Raw genomic sequence first — 21972 nt, 5'->3', positions numbered from 1 at the left:
ATTTTATATCACAAACCATACTGACAGACTCCCAGTTGGAAGCCTTATACATTACTTATAATCTACCCAATATTTCTCACTCAAACATTACATAGCTCATTTAAGTCCTACCGCCTTTTAGACCTCATTCATTTTTGAGGGAGAGCTGGGCAGCTGCATGAGCAGACCAGCATACAGATATCCATGACAGATCTAACCACCTTTACTGTCAATAACTTTTAGTTATGTACTCACCATAACTTCAGATGTTTGGGATCCATCTCGCCTACATTCTGACTGATGGGTTCGGAGCCGATCCTCGGCTCCGACTCGGCATGCTTATGCCAAAGAGCGAAGTCTCTTATTGGCTGAGCTTACTATATCCCAGGATGCACCACTACCAGTCCCCCAAATCTAGTTTGTCCGCATACATGCACACATGCACACACTGCTTATATAACATCGTCAGATGAAACAAGATAAAACAGTAGAACTCAAAACCGTTCAATCTCTTCTGATCTCCAGGGCAGGGGGAAGGAGGGTGGGTATTAGGAATGTAGGCGAGATGGATCCCAAACATCTGAAGTTATGGTGAGTACATAACTAAAAGATGTTATGTGATCCTATCTCGCCTACATTCTGACTGATGGGACAGCGTCCCTAGCACCTGAATCCTGGGTGGCTCACTGGAAAACACTCCTGAGTACCGTGGAACCAAATGATGCTCGCCCTTTAGATGCCATATCCAATTTATAGTGGGAAATGAAAGTGTGCTGTTCGCACCAAGTAGGGGGAGCACAAATCTCAGAAATAGGGAGCTTGGAATGAAAAGCTATAGAAGTAGCCATAGCTCTGGTAGAGTGAGCTTTGATAGATGTTGTAAGTTGCTTATTTGAAGAAGAATAAGCCTGAGTTATACAATCTCTAATCCATTTGGAGATGGTAGCTTTTGTGATGGTTTTACCCAATTTAGTGTCTGAGAAGGACACAAACAACTGGTCTGACTTACGAATTTGCTGAGTCCTGTCTAAATAGAAGCAATTGCCTGTGAACATCCAATTTATGGAGAGTGTATTCTGCTTCATTGGAGAATTTTGGAAGAAAACTGGTAGCTCTAGAGATTGTTGGAGACAGAGATTAGAACAAACCTTTGGGACAAAGGATGGATTAGGCCTAAGTGATACTCTATCCTTGTGGAAAATCAAGCACGGTGGTTTGATAGATAGGGCTTGAACTTCTGCAACTCTTCTTGCAGAGGTAATTGCAACTAAGAAGGCAGTTTTCCAAGACAGATATTTTAACTCACATGTAGCAGCAGGTTCGAAGGGGAAGATGTTAATGCACGAAGCACCAAATCAAGATCCCACGGAGGCGCAGGATGAAAAACTGGGGTCTTAACAGCCCGCACCTTTAATGAAAGTTTTGCATAATCTGCTGCTCATCAATGGAGGATCCATGGATTCGTGGAATTTAGAGATAGCTGCCAGTTGGACTTTAATAGTAGAGACAGAAGATCCTTGATTAAACAAGGATGTTAAAATTTCAAAACCTCTGGGATTGGGGCAGTGATAGGGTCTAAGCCCTGAGTTGAGCCCAGATAGCAAACCTCTTCCACTTACTGAGGTACAATTTGTTAGTGGTGGGTTTGTGGGCTGAAGATAAAATGTGAATAACTTCCGGGTCTAAGGTGTGATTTCTGACTAAAGTCGGAAGTGGAGGAGCCAAGCTGTCAACTTCAAAGTGTGAAGGGACTGATGTTGTCGTCCCGACTGATGGATTAGCAGATCCGGAGTTAGATCTAAAACCAAGGATCGTCCACCGCATGTTTCTTCAGGTAGGTAAACCATACCTGACGAGGCCAGTATGGAGCAATTAGTATCATTGTGTACCCCAATTGAGAAGCTTTCTGAATGACTTTGAGAGAAGTGGAACCGGAGGAAAGGCATAAAGTAGCCCTGTTGGCCAAGGTTGTGCTAGAGCATCCAAAGCTGCTTCCCCTGATGCGGGGTCATGGAGAAGCACCTTCTGCACTCTGTGTTTTGTGGTGTTGCAAATAGGTCGCAGCACGTCCCCATCTTCTGAAAACCTGAGCTGCTACTGTTTCGTTTAGGGACCACTCGTGAGGAGAGAGAATTGTCCTGCTTAATCTGTCTGCCAATATATTTGATTTCCCTGGAATGTGGGTCGCTACCAAGAAACGGTTGGTAGCTACAGCCCATTCCCACACCCTCATGGCCTCTCTGCAAAGGGGGTAAGATCTGGTCCCTCCTTGTTTGTTTAGATACCAGACCACCGACATGTTGTCTGTGTGGATGGCGATAATGCCTTGAGGAAGAAACTTGTGGAGGGCCTGTAGGGACAGAAGTACAGCCCTCATCTCCAATACATTGATGTGGAGAAAGGTTTCGTCTGGAAGCCAGGAACCCTGAACTAACCTGCCCAGACAATGCCCCCCCCCACCCTGTCTGGGAGGCATCCGTCGTCAGGGTGACCACTGGAGGGGATAACAAAGGTCTTCCTGATTCAGATTGGATGTCTGAAGCCACCAGCGAAGGTCCCGTTTGCATGTTTCTGTAATCATGATGGGGTGATTGAGGGAAGATTCTGAAAGGACCATTGAGTTGACAATAGCCACTGAAGAATCCTCATGTGCAATCTTGCCAGAGGAACTAGGAAGAACCGTGGCAGACATTGAACCTAAAACTTGTAGGACCATCCTGGCTGGGGCTTTGGATCTTGAAAGCAGAGCTTGAACTTGACCTTGTAAAGTTTGGATCCTTTCGGTAGGAAGAAAACGCGCATCAATTTTGAGTCTATCTCTGCTCCTATGAACCTTATGCGCTGAGAGGGCAGCAAGACAGACTTTGACCAATTGAATGTAATTCCCAGGGTAGCACCCAGGAGATGGTGGCTTTGAGGTTGTCCATTAGTAGATGACTGGTGGTGGCAGTCAGGAGCCAGTCGTCCAGATAGGGAAACACTTGGAATCCAAGACTCCTCAGGTGAGCAGTCACTACTGCCAAACACTTGGTGAACACCCTGGGGGCTGTGGTGAGACCAAAGGGCAGTGCACAAAATTGGAAATGACTGTCTCCCAGGCTGAAGCGCAGATACCTCCTGGACGCCTGATGTATCGGTATGTGATAATAGGCGTCCTTGAGATCTATGGAGCACATCCAAACATCCTTCTCCAACAATGGGAGAATGGATTGTAACGTGACCATTGAATTTGGATTTCATGACGGATTGGTTTAGTCTGCTGAGATCCAATATTGGTCTCAGGTCCCCTGTCTTTTGGCACTAAAAGAACCTGGAGTAATTTCGGATCCGATCTGGTCTGTGGGGACGGTTGGATGACTCCTTTTCTAGCAGCTTCAAAGCTTCTGCGGCTGCAATTTCCCTTTGACTGGGTGGTGGGTCCGGGATTTTTTTGGACGGTGGGGTGAGTATGTGAATGGGATGGTGTAACCTCCGGCAATGATCCGGCACCCATCTGTCCTGAGTGATTGACTCCCAGGCTTTTAGGTGCTTGGCAACGGCACCCGACTGGCTCGAGCAGCACAGCCGGGCAATCCCTCATGAAGTGTGGGAGGCTGAAGAGCCACGAAAGGACTCGCGGTCTCCAGAATTGCGGGGCCCTCTGCCGCCTCTGGGACAGCATCTCCCAGAAAAATTTCCCCGTCCTCTGCCTCTGGAAGGGGAATCTTCCTGCTGTTGAGGAAAAAACTTACGTGATTTGCAGAACCACATCTTCCCTCCTCCTTTAGCCTTGGGATAAGGCCGAAAGGGAGTGGAATAACGTGCACCTACGGCAGATAAAGTTTTTCCCTCTTGCTCACAGCGGTAAGAGTGTCTTTAACCTTGGGTCCAAACAAAGAGGACCCATCAAAGGGAGCATCAGCGAAGGAAGACTTGAAGGCCTCCAAAATGACACAAATGGAGCCAGGCTTGTCTCCGTGAGCCACGCCTGTGCCTGCCGCTCTACCGCCTTCGCGCATAGGAAATGAGCCTCATGGACGAGTTAGAAATTGAAGTAAGGATAGCCAACTGAGAGCTAACCGACTGGGCTAGCTGCTCAGGTAGGTTACCGAGAGGGAATCTGACAGCTCCTTGACCAGATCCCTCTGAAGCCTGGTAAAATGTGCCAAATAATTCAGAGACCTTAAAGTAAAGGCCGCTGAAGTCAGGGTGCGCTTCCCGTACCTGTCCATGCTCCTAGACTCCTTATTAGGAGGATGGACGGACGTTGAAGCCTCTGCCACGTCCTGTTGTGTAGCAGATGCCACCACCATGGCATCTACAGCCACGCCTTTAGTGAGGAACTCCTTCTCGGGTGGGGCAGACAAAAATTTATTAGGACGAGAAGGACTGGTTCCACGGTATCTGGATGTTCCCACGCCCGACAAACCAAATCCAGGAGCTCGTCAAGGGCGGAGACACCCAGGAGGCGGAGGGCTGAGCCCCAAAGGCCTTGAGGAGCACTGACTCATCAGCAGAGGGGGGTTTGGATATCCAGCCGCCTCGTTGTTTGAGGATCTCTAAGATGTCTGCAAATGAGACATCATCCGAGGGCGACTTCGGGGACCCCTCCGCATCATCAAGATCAGTGTCCGATGTAATAGACTCAGGGGAGTCCACGTGCTTCCTCTTGCACGATCTCTTCCTTGGGGGTTCCTCTGAAGACAACTCCAAAGAACCCTCAGGAGGAGGGGAACCCCAATGGGGGTAACCTCAGGCCCAGGGGCTCCGCTGCCTACGGACAGGGAACTGCCAAAGACCCAGTCTCCATGCCCAGGGAAGGTGCGGTAAAGCCGGAGAGATGGCGAAGACTTGGCCAAGGCACTCCTCATAGCTCTGAAAGCCGGACCCCAGAATCCTGGGAGTGTCCGGTCCCGAGCCATGATAGCAGACGGCAATCCCGCAGCGAAGCACCGAGAGGGAGGCTCGGAACCGACAGCATAGGTCCCAAACATCACCCCGGGTCCAGCCGAAGAAGTCCGTGTGCCAAACTCGGACCCGAAGGCCGGGTTGGAGTAAGGGTCGGAGCCGACCCTAAGATCTCCACCGGCTCCAACAGCACCTGCTCCGACGGAGCCGAAATGGTCGGAGGAGGAATGGCAATGGCATGGGCATGGGCTGTCGGCTCCGAAGCCAACTGGGTCGGAGCGAAACAAATTTTGAAAGACTGGGGACTGGAACAGTCTTTGGAGCACCCTGTCTATATCCGAATCCGACATCCTCGAGGACTTAGAGGATACTGAACGGGTTGAGATGGCCTCTCCAACGGCCCCAAAGGACTAGGGGACCGGCTCCAGGCGACTCGATGACTATCGGCGCCGAAAGAATACCCAAACTAGTTTCCATCGGTGCCGAGGAGGACTTAGGCGCCGAGGAGGAAGTGTCTGAGCGGACAACCTTCATCGGCTCCGAGACCAGTGGAGCCGACGAAGGTGACCCGCCTCTCGATGCCCCAGCCATCGGCTCTGAAGCCAGAGGAGTCGAGACTGGTGGCATCGAGGCAGACCGTTCCGCCCTCGGCTCCGAAGTCCTTGGAGCCGAAGGAGAAACCTGCCTATGTCTTTTGGCGGTCGGATCCGACGGACTGGTCGGAGCCGCCTTTCTTTGGCAGGAGAAGGAGAGGATGCTAAAGCTTCTTCAAAGGAGGGTTTATAAGGCCTTTAAGAATAAGTTTATTTTTCCTCTCTGGAGGACCCTCGAGGAAAAAGCGTGACACACGCTGCATGACTCTTGCAAATGTTTTGCACCCAAACAATAAACACAGAGAGTGGTCATCTGTGATTGACATTTTAAAATTACATTTGGTGCATTTTTAAAGCCTGAAGGCCTAGGATTCTGAGACATTAAATTATTCAATGAACTAGCCAAAAACAGTAATCACTGTAATTATGACAGAAAACCAACACTATCCACTTGATTTTCTAATCAACTGACACTACCTAAAAATCGGTTTACAGCTGCCGATTAGGTAAACAATCTGTAACAATTAAGTCAGAAGTACTTTGAAACCCTCTAAGGTTTAAGGGGTTGACTGACCGGGAAGGCCCTAAGATGAAGGAGGCCTGAAATCAAATCAACACTCACAACACAAGAATTCTCACAAAACTCCAAACACACCACAAAGTGAAGAATAGCTGTTAAAACAGCTTTTATGACAAGAACAGCAAAATTCTGACAGGAAGTTAGTGAAAATAATCACTACTTAGCTCAGCCAGCTCGAGACCACGTCTCCACTTGTTAGCGGCAAACGAGATCTGGGGGACTGGTAGTGGTGCATCCTGGGATATAGTAAGCTCAGCCAATAAGAGACTTCGCTCTTTGGCATAAGCGTGCCGAGTCGGAGCCGAGGGATCGGCTCCGAACCCATCAGTCAGAATGTAGGCGAGATAGGATCACATAACATCCAATTGTTTCAAAGATGTAACTCCAGAAGTTTGGGAAGCTGAATTTTTACAATGTTTTATAAGGACAGCCAAAGGAAAAACAAAACAATACAAAAAAAACTATTGCTCTCAAAACTTCAAAGAATCACTTGGGAAGAAAGACAAGGCATTGCACATGGGAGGTGAGAAAAAGGAAGAAAACATGAGTACAAATATCAGTAGAGCAAACTACAAGACAGATGATTAAATGCTATTTTACAGCTATTGTAGTAAAAGCGGGAAAACGGGTGAGACTATAAACAAAGGTAGGCATGTGGGGCATGTGGAAGATGATCTGGAAAAGTCATATTTGCTACACAAATATTTTCACTTGCAATTCAAAGTAAGGTGTTAAGAGGGCTGTGCAGACAGTGTACAGAAATGAAGTTTAGAGTGGTATGTACATCAATCCATTTATAAAAAAAACAAAGACTTTCAAGATTTCAAAACGGTGAATGAAAAAAACATGGGTCGTTATGAGATTCATAGGATACACCGGGTTAATTAATCCACTGACCAGACGCTCCTTGCCAAATATCCACCCTTAGACTTTACCACCTTTTTCAAGGAGGGTGAAGCCTGTTAGACCTGGTTTAAATTTAAGGTTGCCCATTCAGTTGTCCAGGTTATGTTTGAAAGAAGACAATGAGGGGTAAAGGTATCTTTAGAGGTTTTGATAATCATATGTATGCACATTTGCCTGGAGATGTAAATGTTCAAATCCTCGATACTTCAGTTACCGAAAAAACAAACTTTTGTCTGGTACTCCTACTTCAATTTGTAAATTATTTGGAAGAAAATGAAATTGGGAAACAGAAAATAGTTGCATATTTTCCAGCTGTTCCATCTTTCCCCAGAAATGTTCTAGAAAATATTTACAAAGATGCCAACAACATTGTTCAAAAGATAAGTAAATTGGTACTTTTTAAATTACCAGGTATAGGGTCTCTTTAATATAATTTTGAAGTTTGCAAATACTGAAATATTGGGTTTTTATATTTATGGCATAAAGTACTTCAGTAGTCATTCATTTTTAGCGGAACCTTTGAATAGAAAAAAAGAATATGAGTTAAGAGTTCCATCCCTATGGGTGCTTTTGTATTTTCAAGAAGGATCACTTTTTTCTACTCTCTGTTAAACATGCATGTTGAATCAATGTTTTTAGTTTTGGCAAGTAATAACATTTCTCTTATAACTGTTAGACCCTCATTTGCTATTATTAAGCAGAGAGTTGAGGGCTCTCTACCAAAACTGAGCTGAGGCTTCTTTATGTAATTATACAAATAAAACACAGCAGTGCTGTTATTTCAGTTATTAACACTGCAGATTTCTTTCTTGACTTATTCTTGAAGTCATACATAACTTTTGTAGTTGATAAATAGGTATCTTGAAGCATATAAAATTAAGTTTATAGGTCATTATTGTCTACAGTTACATTTTGAAGATTGTCAAATAAGTTTATAGTTATATTTATCTGGCATATGAGCAGCAAGATGGTGATTGGCCTTAAGAGGTTATGGCAAAAATGCATTATTGCCTTGTGTTATGATCAACACCTGTCACACCCAAATAAGCTGTGTAGTATCCACAATTTGCCTGTCATTACTGTTAGGGAAGGGAAAGGGAGTTAGACCATTAAAGGATGATTGGATGACGGTATCACAGCTCTCTTGCTCAAGGTAAAAAAGATATGGAAAAAAGTTATTTATCAAATCATTTATCAAAATTACAGGGCTTAGGCTTAATTGCTTATCCAAAACCATGCAAGTGACCACCAGACAAGTTCCTAGACACCCAGACCTTTATCCACTCCCTCCCAGGCAGCTTTTCACCCTTTTGTCTCGGTCTCCTTCAGCTCACATTAATGACCCACTCTCTTTTTCACAGCTACAGTATATACACTGATAAACCAACCGGCTTTCCCACCAGACCTAATCATCTCCACGGCACTTTTCTTTTTCATCCTCCACACTTAGATCACTATCCAGGCATCCAATTTTTTAAGTTATTTAGAAAGCAAGACAACAGCTTGAAACATTTAAGACATTTTACTCTTCCTCTGTTTAGAGCGAGACAGGAACTTGGTTCATCTAAACCAATTACAATCTATTATAAAACAGTACACGAGCTTGGCACTTCTAAGCTAGTCTAACTTTGTATTATTTTATTTTATCTTAAAACAAAATATAAGTTTGGTCCAGATTTTTATACTCATCATCCAGCAGAAATCAGTGTGAGCTATAGATCTAAAACATGCAGGTGCTGTGGAAACTAAAGCAGGTGAAGCGGCAACACAGGAGTAGATTAACAGGTAAAAATAATAAAAGTCCAATCAACTGAATAGACAATATGGATTATGCAAAACTAACAGCATGAACATAAATAAGGAAGTGAAGGTAACACTTCTTCTCTTCAGCTTACTGTTAAAAGACAAATCCACCATCAAGTGTAATTAGTTGCACCCCAAAGTTGTTTTTTTCACCCTTACATATCCATTAGCTGATTTGGAAAATCTTTAGCATCTTCTGATTTCACTAGTTTCATTGTATTCCTGTTACAGATCATGAAGGTTCACCATCTTTTATTGTATGCATATTTTATAATGTCTTAAAAAGGAACTTGTCAGCCTGCATGACACAACAGAGATGAGAATCTTTCTGTTGTTATCAATGTTTACCCACTGTTCACAATTTTAGTTCCTTAGAATATACTTTTCAGAGGTTAATAAAATGACATAAAACACACAAAGGAGCTAAACTATTTTCTAAAGTTGTATTTTGGAGAAATGTTTATACAAGCAAAGAAGAGTTATGCAGCGACACCATATAAACAAATGTGTAAGCACTTTCAATTTTGCCCAGGGAGGCATTTTTGTCACCCATGTAACAACTGTAGAAAATTAAGAACATTAAGAGACACAATAAATTTCTTGAACTTGCTTATCAGCCTGGTGTTTCAATTTTGCCCAGGGAGGCATTTTGTTATCCATGTAACAACTGTAGAAAATTAAGAACATTAAGAGACACAATAAATTGCTTGAACTTGCTTTATCAGCTTGGTGAAATGTCGGTTGTCAGTTGCAGGTAACTGAGCAGAGCTGGCATTTCTAACGCCTAATTAAGACAGTGCTGTGCATGGTATGCAAATGTGCAACTCTGAATAATTAACAAAAACCTGTATTTATTTATTATTTATTTATTTGACATTTGTTAACCGGGTTAGAAGCCCTTTTTCAGCAGAGACCCGAGGAGAATAGCCCCAAAACAAAAAGAAAACAATAAAGCCATGAAGCACATACAATGAAAATATACATGAACCATAAAACAATTCCAACAAGTAGGGTGTCTACTATTGATTACAATCAATAAAGTTCTACAGTAAAATCAATACAGAGGCTTACACTCATGAAGTTCCATATGTATAGAGGATAAATCTGTAATCTACAGCATGTGAATCAATTGATATTAAATTAGAAGAAATAGTTGTTACAGTATTTATTTGATGTTTAGGTAGAAATCGTCTGCAGGAAGATAGATATGTGAAAATAGGGGTATAGGAGATCACTGATATAGGGCTAGCAGAGACGGAGGAGGAGGAGGAGAAAATGGAGAGTGTTAGGTCAGGCTGGAGTGAGACTGGGGCAGCACCATGTTCTGATTATGTAGTCTTTTAACATTTTTTTAAAACAGAGAGTACTAGCGGTTGATTGTACGTCTAGGGGAAGTATATTCCAGATATTAGCAACAGAGTGTCTATAAAGAAGTTTCCCAGTTTGTTTATTGGGCTTATATACTTCCAGAAGATGTACGTCAGCACTGCAGAGACACTGTTTGGGGCTATAGGGAGAGATTAGAGTAAAGAGAGCAGGGCACTGAAAGGGATTAGTAAGAATAGAGTGAGTGAGCTGGAGTTGAGGGAGTAGGAGTTGGTTATGTCCTTCTAGCCATTTAAGATTTTGTAAGGCAGTGCAGTGGTGGGAGCAGAAGGGGAGATTAGCGGCAAATTTAGCTAATTTATTGTAGGTAGTTTCAAGTTTGGTCATGAGGCTGATTTGCAAGTTGGTGAGAATAGGTGCGGCGTAAAAGAGAGTAGGTAGTAGAAAAGCTTGTGCCAGAGTTTTAGTGTTATTTGTGAGGTATTTTCTGTTTCTATATAGTAAGCCTAGTCTTTAGTGTTTTTTTTTGATGGTTTGTAGGATGTGGATGTCAAACTTAAGTTGATCATCAATAACCATACCCAGGAGTTTGGTATGAATTTCTGATGAGATGATAGTGTTGTTGAGTGAAAAGACTGAGAAGGAGGATTTATAATGTTGTAGGTTTTTTGGGAGGAACTAAAGTAGTTATGTTTTCTTTGGATTAAGTAGGAGTTTGTTGCTAGTTAGCCATTTTTCAACAGATACAAGTGAGTGTTGGGTAAGGGATAGTAGGTGGGGGAGATTATCAGAAGAGGATATTATAGTGGAATCATCAACATACTGGATAAGAGAGGAGTGGGGGCAGGCAGAGTGAAGATTATTCGTAAAAATGTTAAAGAGGAGGGACCCTAGTACTGAACCTTGTGGGACTCCTGTATGAACTGGAAGGAAGGGAGAGGTGACAGATAGCCACTTGACAGATTGTAGTCTATTAGAGAGGTAACTAGTGAACCAGAGTATAGTGGATTCAGAGAGGTTAAGTTCTTTACGTTTAGATATAAGTAGATTGTGGTATACAGTATCAAAAGCTTTGGATAAATCTAGGAAGAGACTAGAGACTAGTTTGTTGTCATCACAAGCTTTGGCAATGATTTGAGTGAAAGTTATAAGAGCAGTGGCTGTGTTGTGATGGAGATGAAAAATGTGTTGTGTTGCGGTAAGGAGATTATTCTGCAGGAGGTGTTTATTGGACAGGGGGGATAGGATTGCGATGGGCCGGTAATTGGAGGATTCTGTGGAGTTTCCACCTTTGTGGAGAGGAAATGACATGATCGATCATCTGGTGTGTCTGGAATAAGATTTAAGTGCAATTTTAACAACTTACAGTTATTAGAAATCAAAGCAATTTGCTGAAATACCTACAAATATATCTTTCCCTCCCCCTCGCTCTATGGTTCTAGCTCTGACAGCAATGAATCAGGCAGTCATACACACGTCAGAACATAGTTTAACTTCTGTGTGCTTTTGTGTTACACTTTAGGGTACAATGCACTCATGAGTTCTTCGTTGGGTCCTCCTTAAAGAAAAACTCCACCATGGAGTTTTTGCCTATGTCACTACAGGTTTTGCAGCTGTAAAAGTGTGTGTAGGGGCGCACTCCCTCACCCTCGCTCTATGGTTCTGATGCCCTTGTGCAACAGTCTTGTCACATTATTGTGTCTTTCAGTCTACAGACCCTCAGCCATGAGTGTATCACACCCAGCAACAAGATGTGCAACTGTTTCCAGTTCTGTTTTACAAAACCTACATTTGTATGTGTATCTCACTTATTCTTTAGAGTTTGTAAATCAACATGCATGTAATTCACTGTCTTGGGCAGCAGTTATTAGCCAATCAGCTTCTGGGTTCAGTTTACTTCTCCTTAGTCATTCCTATGTCATATCTTAGTCATCATGAGATTGTTCCAGAAGATCTCTACACTTGCCAGTATATTTGTGGACTTTTCTAATTTTTTTTTCTTTCTTGTGTGATCATGCTCCTTATAGTCTTTTGTGTTTTGATGACATCAGCAAATATGAATGCAGTCCTACAAATGCAGATAGGTTCATAGGTTCATAAGTTCGTACTAGGCTATCTGCCCTAGGGCATTTATAAGCCTAGCCAGAGTGTGTGTGGCTTTCACCATCCCTTGGGATGAGAATACTACACCCATTTAGGGTTTAGTTTACTGTGCCTCTGTCTAGTGGTGACACAGAGATGACCCCCGGGTAAACCTACGATCTCCCATCCACTCGTCAAGATTTCTCTTGAAGAGAGCTAGTGAGGGGCTCTGCCTAACGTGGACTGGGATTCTGTTCCAGAGTGTAGGGAGCCTCTGGGTTATGAATCTGTCCCTCCAGCACGTCCTATTTATTTCTGTGTTGAGGTTCAAATCTCTTGCTCTCGTGGCTCTGATGGATTTGGATTTTCTAAGGTGGAGCATGTCCATTAATTCTGGATTGGACATGGCCTTGTACGTCAGGCATAGATCACCTCTGAGTAGGCGGTATGTGACTGAATAGAGCTGGAGTTTCTTCAGCCGGGCAGCATATGACATATGTTTGAGACCCTTTATCCTCTTGGTGAGGAACTTTTTGGGTCTTTCTAACTGCTGCAGGTGTCGGGTAAGATACATCCCAAATGGTGCATTGTACTCAATCATGGGCCTGATAAGAGAAGAGTACAGGGGCACAATGACCTCTCTTGATCTGGATGTGAATCCCTTCATGATAAGGTGGGCAATATAGGAGGTCTTCCTAACCACCTTGGCAATGTGAGTGTCAAATGAGAGGTTACTGTCAACTTGGGTCCCTAGGTCCCTGATTACCTCTTCCGTACTTAATGGATTACCACCTATGTGGTAATTTGTGGGTACCTTGTTTTTCCCAAAGGGTATGACTATACATTTTTTGGCGTTCAGTTTAAGGCCATGGCTCTGGCACCAATTATCCGTTTCTATGAGGCCTCTCTGAAGGATGCTTGTGTCTGCTGGAGTATCAATTATGGCGCCCAGTTTGCAGTCATCTGCAAACTTTGTCAGCCACAATCCTCCTATGTTTGCTTGCATCTCTGAAAAATAAATGCCAAATAAGAGGGGTCCCAGGACTGAGCCCTGTGGGACACCGCTTGTGACTGGCTTAGAGTCTGACATGGCTTCAGCAATTCTGACCTTGTGGGTTCTGTCCTTGAGCCAGTTTGCAACCCATTTTGTGACATATGGGTTTACATTTAAGCTGGTGAGTTTTAGTCTATGATGCCCGAGTGGGGTATTGTGTCGAAGGCTTTTGCAAGGTCAAGGTAGGCTGTGTGAACTGCCTTACCCTCATCAATTGCCTTAGTGACTGTTTCAAAAAAGTCGACCAAGTTCAAAAGGCAGGATCTGCCCTTGACAAAGCCAAATTGGGTAGGATCCAATGTTTGTAGGTCCCCAATGTCTTTGTTTATGAGTTCCATAATGATCCTTTCCATAGCTTTGCAGACCAGGCTCGTCAAGCTTATGGGGCGGTAATTTTCAGGGTCCGTAGAAGCACCGCCTTTGTGGAGTGGGACCACTGTTGCTGTACGCCACTCTTTGGATACGTATCCTGTAGTAAGGCTAAGATTAAACAGCAGCCTTATGTGCGGATTTAGTTCCTCTTGGAGTTCATGTAGCACGCAGCACGGGACACCGTCTGGTCCCATTGATGCTGTGTTTTTAGCTTTGGAGAGGGCAGCTCTCACCTGGGCATCTGAGATGTTAGGGAGGCTACACTCTGCTGGGATAGATATTTCTCCTTTTGGGGGGGAGCGGCGGAGAAATTTGCACTGAACCTGTCTGCCAGAATGTTGGCAATGTCTGTGGGTTCAGTGTATTTTGTGTCATTTTGGACTAACTCTGAGCATATCTGGGAGTTTACACCCAGGTTTCTAACATAGCTAAAGAAGGCCTTGTGATTGTCTTTTGTGCCTTTTGTGACTTTTCTCTCAAAGTTGGCCTTGGATGATTTTATGAGTGATCGTAGTTTTTTGCTAGTACTGATCAGAGATGCCTTCCCTTTTAGGGATTTTGCTCTGTCATGTAGTAGCTTCCTCCTCCTGTTGTAAAGTTTGTTAATAGCTGGGGTCCACCAGATAGGGTGCCTGCCTTTGGGGGAATGGGTCTTGGTTTTATTAGGGATTGCATGATCCATGCATTCTTGAAGGTGCCCGTAGAAGGCATTTATAAGGGATTCAGTGGTGCAGGTTGTGGTTTCCACTGGCCCAGGGGCCTTGAAGGATACCACTTCAGTCTTAAGAAGTGTGAAGTCAGCTTTTGAGAAGTTCTTCACTGTGGTCTTTTGTGCAGGGGGTGGGGGCGGGATGTGGATTTCCAGTGAGATTAATTTATGGTCTGATCTCACCAATGAGGGGTATACTTCCGGTGTGGAGCATTTTGTCCCCATGTTTGTGATGATCAGGTCTAGTATATTATCTCCTCTTGTGGGAGTGGTGACTAGTTGTTCCATCGCATTTGAGATTATGAATTCTAGGAACCTTTGGGCTAGGGTGTTGGGGCTTGAGTAATGTTCCCAGTCTATGTTTGGGTAGTTGAAGTCTCCCAATATGATGGTATTTGGTGAGACATTCATACTCTCCAGTGTCTTCAGGAAGGCTGAGTGGGGTTCCTGAGTTTGAGAGGGTGGTCTGTAGCATACTACAACCTGTAGGGCAGTTTTGCCTATGGTTAGTTGCACCTGGATGGTCTCCGATGCTTCGTGCATTGCCACTAACCTTGAGGTGTGGGTATATTTGATGAATATGGATACTCCCCCTCCTTTTGTGGTTCGGCCCAAGTTTTGGGGCCGGAAAGCATGATATGAGGTAAAACCTGGTAGTGCTGGGGTGCTCTCAGGAGCCTTGAACCAGGTTTCAGTCACTGTACAGACATCGATGTTCTCCATACTGAGGAGGGCTTCGAGAGCATGCATCTTGAGGTTTAGATTTCTGGCATTGAGCAGCATTACTCTTAGTTTTTTTTCACTTGTGTTTTCTAGGGAGGTGGGTTTGTCTTTTGAGCCTTGCCTAAAAAAGGCACTATGGGGGTGTTAAGAGCCTTGGCCAATATCCAGAAGCCCAGGGGTGACAGGTGCAAGCCATCCCTTGTGAAGCAGCGTGGCTTGTCAAGCATGTCATCCCAAGCAGACAGACATTGGATCCCCTTAGAATGACACCAGTAATTAAGCCAATTGTTAAAGCTGATCATTTTGTCTTTGTACTGTGGCATCATTCTTGGTGAGGGTAAGATGCTGCTCAGGGTCAGGGTCATACCGGTCTGGGCTACATAATCAGAGAGCTCCTCTATGTCTCTTTTCATGTAGTCCAGGGAGGTACGTCTCAGGTCATTCACACCAGCATGGACAATGACTGACTCGCATTTGTACTTGCTTTGGAGTGACCTGAGTGCTTGTGTTATGTGGCAGATTCTAGTGCCCGACAGGCAGCTTACTGTAACCTTTTCCTTGTTCAGTCTGGTGAGCGGGACGTCAGTGTGTCTGACTATGGAGTCGCCTATTACAAGTGTATCTGGCATGTTGTTTGGCCTTAAGGGCTATGACTGTTTAGCACACTGACTTTGTGAACTATGTGTTGCATGTGGTATGTCTTGAGGTAGTGGTCACTTGGGTGTCTGCTTTGGAGGCCTCTGTTGTTTTGGTAGATTTTTAATTAGAGCCTCCGAGCATGTTTTTGTTTGTTTATGTGTTTGGTTTGCAGTTGTGATAGGTCTATGTGAGACTGGGTTTGTGGTGTGTGTGGTTACCTTCTCCTCCTGACTGGTTTTGCCAGTACTGAGTTGAGAGAGCTCAGCCTCCAGTTTGGCTATATAGTTGCATCTCTCACATATATTTGTATTTGTTGGGAGGAGGAGAGGGTTGTCTGTGTACATGAGGCAATTGTAACATTGCCTCAAGATTCCAAGATTCACCAGCTGAACAGGAGAGGACACCAGCAACTGACCCTTCGACATGCTAGAATAGTGTAAAGGATTGCTGTGTAACTGAGTCAGAAAAGACCTATAGGGAAACGGGTACTCAAGGGAATTTAGGTGAATGAAGTACTTTCTTTTTGCTTAAGAGTGCTTTACCTGTATAAAATGCTTTAGGAGCAAGTGCTGGGCTTTTCAGATAGAGAACAGACTGTTTAGATTGCAAGTAGAGCAGTTCTAAGGGAAAAATTGAAGAGCAGACTTTGCGGAGCCAGAAATACTTTAAACTTGATTAACCGGCGCTGCCCGATGCTGCTCTATGAGCAACTTCGCGCTAAAGCGGGCTTTATAGCAGGGGGTTGAAAAGAGCTAGGAATTGACCCAAAATGGCCAATAAACTATCTATAAAATCTATAAAAGTAGTCAATATCAAGGATACCCATGCCTCATTCAGAATGAGGGATGTATAACCTTGGTATGCACTGGTTTCGATATCAATTGATAACATGAAGCATTTTTCTTGATGTTTATCATATTGATCACTGCTTCAGTAACCTTAGCTATATGGGTTGTATCCTGCCAAGTTTGTAACAGCCGGACAGCTTCCAAAGCTTCAAGGCACTTACTACGCACCCAAACTGTCAGTCAGCTTGAGCTAAGCTAACTAAACAGACAAGTTTGGGTGCCAACCCCTTTAAAGCTTTCCTAGTGACAAAGACAGTATTCCTCTGTGAGCTTTATGGATCAAAAATTGTCTTGTGCAGTTCCACAGCGGGGCAGATAAATTCCCTTTAGGAAAAACCTTCCACTTTAAAAAAAATGTTTTATTGTACTTTCCTATATAGGAAAGTTATTTTAAACTAGGAGTTTGTGTTTTAATGGACTGTCACATGACTTAACTGTACTTTTAAAATGGGAATGCAATTTTTTTCCTTTCAGTTTTAGAAGTTGTTCAAAGTAATTGAAAAACTTTTTTTTTTCTGTGGAGAATTAGTGTTTATTTTATCACTTGGGCTGACTATGTGTTTTAAAGTGCTTTCTAGTGTGTTTTTTGTGAAAATGTGACTTAAAAAAAATGTAACATTTTACTGGTGCTTCCTGCTTGTTTTCCCTGGGAAACAGGCACCACTTTTCTGCTTGACAAAGGAACAAACTATTGTTCCCATGCCTGGTCCTTCTTCCAGCCATAAAAAGAAAACAAGTTAAGCAGACAGACTTTATCACCACAGCAAGATAGCAATTTGCCTCAGCTGCAGGTGGGCGACTCTACTGTGGCCATTAGTTGTACCTAAAACCACTCTTCTACTCTGAATCTGTCTGGTATAGCACCTACAGCCACTATGGACCAGGGGTTAGCCAAGTCCTCTATGGCTTTTGGGGTCCCCTCAGTGGGCAAATGAGAGCCACTCTTGTCAGTCCTGGGAGAGGGAACAGATAAGGCTTCCATGTCTAGACAGAATGTTGTGCCCAACACTGGGGAAGCTGCTGTTAGCATTAATAACACATTTGGCCCCATTTTCCCTGTCAAAATGAAACAGAAAACTAAACATTTATCTACTCCTTCTCAAATTTCCTTAGACAGGAGTAGTTTGCTAGGTCTGGCTCAGGGTTTAAATTCCGGCTATTGATCCTTCTTATAAGGTGGTTTCTGGTAGAAGAAAGAGCGAAAGAGCAACACCTCTTTTTCTAAAGAGATTCAATATTCTGAATCTGGATAGGAAAATGAAGGGACAGATACGGGGTTTTCTCCTTGTTTTTTTTTTTTATTCAGACTTAGAGGAGAGCTCAGTTTCTGACTCTACCTGTGGGGGTTTTTCTTTCTCTGAGACTATTTCCAAAATGTGCCAGTGTTTTCAGTGGGAGAACACTGAAGTTTCTCAGTTCCTTAGAAAATACTATGAGCTTACAGAAGGAATTTCCAGAACCTTCACCCATTCCCTCAGTTCTGTTAGATCTTAAGGATATGTGTGCATCACAGCCTGCAATTTTCCTGCCTGCTGCCACTGAAAAGGGAGATAAAATGTGTAAAGTTCCTCAGTCTTTTAAGTTTTCATACACTCTTCTCATGCCTAATCCAGCAACTATAGCTTTAGTTAATTCTACTGCTGCTAAACATTTGGTTAATTCCAATTCTTTTTCCCGACAAGGAATGGAAGATAATTGATAAGTATGGAAAACAATGTATGCTTCTGCAAATTTGACTTTCATAATTTTGAACTGTCAGGCTCATATGTTAAAGTTTATTCTGACTAACTGTGAACGTTTGAGAAATATTTTGTCTGCAGTTTCTTCATGTGAAGAAAATGTTTCTTTCATTATACAAGTCACTACTCATTGTTAATAGTGTGTGTATGATTCAGTTGATACTTTTTCTAGAGCTATGGCTACTGGTACTGTTTGAAGGAGGTCTGACTGGTTGCATTCTCCGAACCTCCTAGATGATGTGAAAAAAAATGAAAATTTAAATTCTACTTTCGACAGAGATATAGTTTCTGGCTCCTCTGCTGCAGAGGCTATCAAAAAGTATGATGAAGGGGGCTGCCAAGATGGCTGCACATTGAATAACAGCTTAATTGTAGCTTTCTCAGTGTGAAAACAGAAATTCGGAAGAGAAAGCCAGTGGACTTATATTTCTGGGTAAATTTCAGTAACTGGATAGTAAGTGCACTGCCTGGATGCCAGGAAAAAAGAAACACAGAGAACCTGAAAGAAAATCAGCTACAAAAGGTGAGGAAAAAACACTGACTGGGAAGAGTACTGTAGTTGTTGAGCAAAAAGAAGTGTGACATCAGACATGACTTCCAGTAACCTAGAGGAAAATATAAGACAACTGCACACAGACCTGATTAAAATAAATAAAACATTGATGGAATATATCAAATCAAATAACAAGAGGCTGGAGAAAATGGAAGAAGCTTTAAAGAGATATTTAGATGAGGTGATAAAACTGAAAAAATCACAGGTCAACATGAAGAAAAGGCTGGCTGAATATGAGACTGCTCGAGAAGAGATGTTTCAAAAAATAACAGAATTAGAGGACAGTGCATGTAGAGAAAGTCTGAGCTTTTCTATTGTACCAGAGAAGCTAGAAGGAACAGACTGTATTAATTTTATGAAAGCACAGATAATCAACTGGACTGGTATTCCACAGCAGGAGTTGTTAATTGAAAGGGCACATCATGTGCATGCACCAAACCTGGCTATGAGAAAGCAACCTAGACCTTTAAGAGTAAAGATGCAATCCTACCAGCAGAATGAGTTGATTCTGACAAAACTGTGGCAGAAGGACAAAGTACTACAAGTAGGAGACAGCAGAGTGTTTGTGGAGGATGATTAGAGAAACAGGTGTGAGATTCAAACTGTCGTACTCAGCTATCGTCAAAATATTCTTTCCTGGAGAGAGAAAAATAATTTTGCAGTACATGCTAAGGAAGAAATACAAGTTTGTCCAACAAAAAAGTGAGCTGTGGAACTGAAAGAGATTCTGCTTCTTGTTCCTGTGGTAATAAACACCATAGAGAGACTGTGCAAGTGAAACCTTTTCCAATGTTTCAACAGAAAATGCTTGATAGAAGGAAAAAAGCACAAGACTTCACTAGAAGAATCGAGAGTAAATTGGAAATGAAGCAGAGACATGATTTGGGAGTTGGAGATGAACCAGTATAACCAGAATTATCCATAACTGGATAAAACCAGTAACTTGGAAATTGACAAATGTGGGATTACAAAGCAATAATTATATTTGTAAAACATGACAGGGACAAAATTTGCAAATATTGGGCTTCTTTGACTTTGTTAAACTTGTAGTGGAGTCTAAAGCATATGCCTTACTTCATGTCATTAATGTTTGGAAAAATACCTAGGGGTGGGGAAGAGGAGGAAGAAAGTTAACTGTAAGTAAAACAATTTTTTTCTTAATAGTAATATTTTTATAGAGCATGATTTTCGTTGCATGCTAGGAAGTAAAGTTTTCTCAGTTATCTTTAAGTGTAATGGGGATAATTTCTCCTTGTTAACCTTTAAGAAATGTAGGCACTGCAATATAGAAAAGAAGAAAAATCTGGTCAAAAGAGCATGACAAAAGAAAATTTGATGTACTTTTTCTCATTCTTGCATAGGGGAATGACTGGATTAAGACCCTTGATCTAATAACAAATTTTAAGAAAAAGCAAGTAAATGAAAAAGAACATTGAATATTATAAATATTTTTCTAGCAAATAAATGTATGCTTAGTAGCAACTCTGTATCTGTGTCTCATGTCTCCATGGAGACAAACTGATAAAGAGAAATGGCTAGGAGATAATGCTTTTTGAAAGCATTCAAGTGTATTCCTATCTGTGAGAGCTACAAAGATAAGACAAAACCAGACAGCATTTAGTAGAAACATAGCCTGTACCACACTTCTTTTAGGTTAACCCAAGTCTGTGAGTGTGGCTGTCTGTTTGAGACACTTGTTCCTGTTAAGAGTGTAAAACTTCAATATTTGAAGTTAGATAATTTTCTGTATTAGCATTATGTTAATGGGTTTTAGGGACGTATTGAGGGTGTGTGTTTTTTTGAAGGCTTTCAATAAAACAAAATGTTTTGTAAGATGTGACATAGACTCAAATGGATATGACAATAAAAACTGTATACAAGATCAACCTGCCAAACAATGTATGCCTGTAACACAAAAGATGGAACTAGACACTTAACAAAAAGCTGTTACACATAAAAGATGGGAATAATAACTTTTTAACACAATGATGCTTTCAATAATGCCTTTAAATGTCAATAGTCTCACAGATAAATACAAAAAAGAAGGAGTAGTGGACTATTTTAAAAAATATAGAGTGCAAATAGCTATGTTACAAGATACACACTTGGAAAGAAATGAACATGTGAATTTGATAAAGAAAGGTTTTCAGGATGGTTATTCAGTATAATACCTGGGACAAGGAAAAGAGGAGTACTTATATTAATTGCAAAAGGAGCTCCAGTAGTGATAGAAGAGGATAAAAAGATAATAATTACAGATCTGTAGTACTAAGGGGCTACTGGCAAGGGAGGAAGTCTACATTGGCATGTATTTAGATTCCACCTAAAACTGCTATAATAGAGCTTAAGACAATTCTAAGAGAAGTAATCAGCTTTCAGCAAGGAATATTACTTACAGGTGAGGACTGGAATTTGATTTGCAGCAGTGGAGATATGTCTGGGGGGCCCAGAAGGGAAAATGTAACGAAGGAGGGTAGATTTTTGAAGAAATTTATGAAAATATGTGGCATGGAAGATGTGAATTCAGTACTAGGAGTTAGGAGTGACTTTACATATTTATTCCCCAAGATACAAAAACTGGGCTAGGTTAGACAGAATTTACATTTCACAGGAACATGTGCATTTAAAAATGAGACACTGGTGGTTTCCCACCTATCTGTTGAAAAGAGAGGAATTTAAGGAACGGTAGTAGAAACTATTCAAGAGCTATTACAGGAGATAGAAATTTCTTCAGAAAATATAGCTAGGCAGTGGGATAAATTAAAGTGGAGTTTAAGAGAAAGAGAGAGAGATACGGTTAAGAAGTGACAAGAATTATTTAGAGGGACTGACAAAATGTTAAAGTATTGCAGAATAGGATGAATGTCACAGAACAAGAACAGGAGCAACTGCAGAATGCTAAACAGAAAATAAGGGATTGCCTTGATAATATGCATGAGTTTAGAAAGACTGCTGTTAAGCAGCTGTTTTTGAAAATAACTTTAGAGTGCAAAAAAGTTTATCACAATGACTCAGGCAACAGAAAGTAGAAAGGGCTGTCGTCAAGCTTAGGGAGCCTATAACAAGGAAGATAGATTCTGTATAGGTACTAGAAATATTTCAGAAATTCTATGAAAGTCTGTATAAAGCAGAGAAATATAGAAATCAAGAAAAGGTAGAAATGTACATTTTATGGAAGT

At 42.1% G+C, this 21972-nt stretch overlaps 1 protein-coding gene across 1 annotated transcript in view; it reads right to left on the bottom strand.

The window, feature by feature from the left end:
* The window catches only part of RCSD1 (RCSD domain containing 1), a 1115611-nt gene that overhangs the window by 20261 nt on the left and 1073378 nt on the right, over window positions 1-21972 (bottom strand). The window lies entirely within an intron of this gene.

The sequence above is a fragment of the Protopterus annectens genome, chromosome 5.part1 (assembly GCF_019279795.1).
Source record: "Protopterus annectens isolate FY-2018-M chromosome 5.part1, PAN1.0, whole genome shotgun sequence".
In the NCBI taxonomy this organism is placed as follows: domain Eukaryota; kingdom Metazoa; phylum Chordata; order Ceratodontiformes; family Protopteridae; genus Protopterus; species Protopterus annectens.
The sequence above is the reverse complement of the archived record's forward strand: the minus strand, read 5'-3'. Positions and strand labels throughout refer to the sequence as shown.